At 49.8% G+C, this 2,737-nt stretch overlaps 1 non-coding gene across 1 annotated transcript; it reads right to left on the bottom strand.

The window, feature by feature from the left end:
• Positions 1–592: 592 nt before the first annotated feature.
• Trnar-gcg lies at positions 593–667 on the bottom strand. Its single transcript has one exon. It is a non-coding gene; the product is annotated as a tRNA-Arg (tRNA).
• Positions 668–2,737: the final 2,070 nt, after the last annotated feature.

The following is a 2,737-nucleotide window of genomic DNA, read 5'->3' on the forward strand; positions in this document are numbered from 1 at the left end:
TGTCAGAATAGCTGTTTCGCTGGAAGACGTGCTTTTTTTATGTCATCGCTATTTGGGAGCGAAGAGCGCAGGAGTTTCATCGTTAGAGGAGCAGTCGGTCATACACCGAGAAGAGGACTGGTGGAAATATAGACGTTAAGTGCATCTGTGTTTAAGTAAAATGATTTGTGTTTGAATGTTGTGAAACAGAGGAGAAAGATTCCACCGGTGATTTAGAATGAAATGAGATGTAATGAAATACGAAAAGTGTAGCAAGAGGAATGAAAGCAATATTTTTTATTTAGTTGCAATGCAGTCGCGTATAGTTTGTAACTGTTGTTGAATGAGACATCCATATAAGGGAACTTTAAATTTTTCATTAAAGGTTGAGCAATTTTCAGCGTAAGGTATTTTTTATGTTTATCAATTATTTTTCTAACATTTGTAAGGGTGAGAAATTGATTTGAATGTTGCTCTTTATCACTATTAATGAGTGTCGTAACATGAATGTCATACAAGTAATAATATATCAGACAATTTAAAAACAGAATGAGATTTTCACTCTGCAGCGGAGTGTGCGCTGATATGAAACTTCCTGGCAGATTAAAACTGTGTGCCCGACCGAGACTCGAACTCGGGACCTTTGCTTTTCGCAGGCAAGTGCTCTACCAACTGAGCTACCGAAGCACGACTCACGCCCAGTACTCACAGCTTTTATTCTGCCAGTACCTCGTCTCGCCGCGCTCTAAACCAGGTGTGCCGCGCCAGCACACTAACGCAGTGAAATCATGCTCGCGGTGAGCTACTAGACATTCGCGTGAACATTGCCCGTCACGCCAAGCTATTTGCTTTTTCTGCAATAAGAAAGGACATGTTCAAAGTGTTTGCCAGACAAAGCTCCGATCAGACAATCACAACCATTCCAGGCCCTTTGCTTCGCGCCGGAATCGAACCAAGGACACTCAGGATCGTGGACCTTCGCCCATGGACATTCATGTAGTTAATTCCGCTTCGTCCAGTTCCACTTTCTCTAACAGTGACTGTGTTCGTCCCACAAAAACTGTGCGTCGACGTCGCCGGAAATCACGTCAATTAGCAAGTGATTCTGTACCAGTGTCTGTTCAAATTGCCCAAAACAGTCGCTCTTGTCGTCCTCATCGAACCTTGATGTCTTTGCTGCATCCGCCGCATCAGGTTCCTGTGCAGCGGCAGACTCCTGCTTTTGCTCCAGGCGACGTTGTATTCTATCGCAACTATCGAGGTTCACGGCGTTGGCTCGCAGGGCGCATTTTTCGCTGCCTCGGCCGCGCGATGTATTTGGTTTTGGGGGCCTCTGGTGAGGTGCGTCGGCATCTCAATCAGCTGCGCCTCTGTCGTCGCACGGGTTCTGCCGCTCCCCGTCTGCTTTCAGCGACGGTGCCGTCCGGTCAGCGCCCTGGGGACCCATCTACTGGCTCGCCTCATCCCCAGGTGTTCCCGACGATGCCTTCCATTTTGCCCCATGGCGACGCGCCGCCGCAGCCACCGCAGCAGCCGCCGCCGCCGCCGCCGCCTGTTCTCCCGCCGGCGCCGCCCGCATTCGACGCTTCGCTGCAGCCGCCAAGCGCCTCCCTGGGTCACGCGCCGCCGATCGCTTCCCGTGACCAGCCGTCCTCCGCCATGGAACTCTTGCCCGCTCCGGACCACATGACGTCATCGCGCGTCGGGTACCCCGACGCAATGGAGGTCGACCCTTCGGCCCCTCCTGTCTCATTACGGGCGCAGACACCGCATGTTGACGTGCACCCTGGACTAGGTTTTCAGGCGTTTCCTAGCTCCCCTCGGACCGAATGGCCGGGTGCGGGTGGCACAGCCTCGCCTGTTGTTAGGCTCCCCACCTCATCGCATACGTCAACATGGGGTCCTCCCCACGGCGGGCGGAAGCCTTATAACACGACCGTTCGCCGATTTGCGGGGGAGGAATGTGGTGTCACCGCCAGACACCACACTTGCTAGGTGGTAGCTTAAATCGGCCGCGGTCCATTTAGTACATGTCGGACCCGCGTGTCGCCACTGTGTGATCGCAGACCGAGCGCCACCACAAGGCAGGTCTCGAGATACGGACGAGCAATCGCCCCAGTTGTACGACGACATTGCTAGCGACAATACGGACGAAGCCTTCCTCTCAATTGCCGAGAGACAGTTAGAATAGCCTTCTGCTAAGTCCATGGCTACGACCTAGCAAGGCGCCATTAGCCTTACCTACTTTGAGAGTTATCGTATAAATGTCTCAAGAAGAACGCTGTAAACCAACAAAGATTAAAAGTTAAGTATAAAGCAGCTACGTACTTTTCTTGCTACCATTCAATAGTTATCCTGTTCCAGACTTGACGCCAGTCGGCGTGTGTGTACGCGTGCCTTTCGGCTCCCTTCTCAATGTGGCGTAGCTAGCTTGTAACGCCACAACACTTTCGTTAAGAAAAATTGCTCTCAAAAAACAGAGATTACAATGTCATTAAGAATCAAGGTTATAACACATCATTTAATAACAGACACGACAGATGATACGGCAATAGTCAATGGTATCAGAATAATTACAACAGGCGAATCAATTTTAACTGACTGCCTCAGTACAGTCAGCAACAAAAGCAAAATTTTGCTGCCAACAACCAACAGTTTCAGCAGCAAGATCATAGTAGGCACAATTCGTCTCATGAAAACTACAATAATGATAATCAGGGAAACAATTACGTTCATCGAAATAATTAGTTACATTCCA

The sequence above is a fragment of the Schistocerca americana genome, chromosome 1 (assembly GCF_021461395.2).
Source record: "Schistocerca americana isolate TAMUIC-IGC-003095 chromosome 1, iqSchAmer2.1, whole genome shotgun sequence".
Taxonomy (NCBI): Eukaryota; Metazoa; Arthropoda; class Insecta; order Orthoptera; family Acrididae; genus Schistocerca; species Schistocerca americana.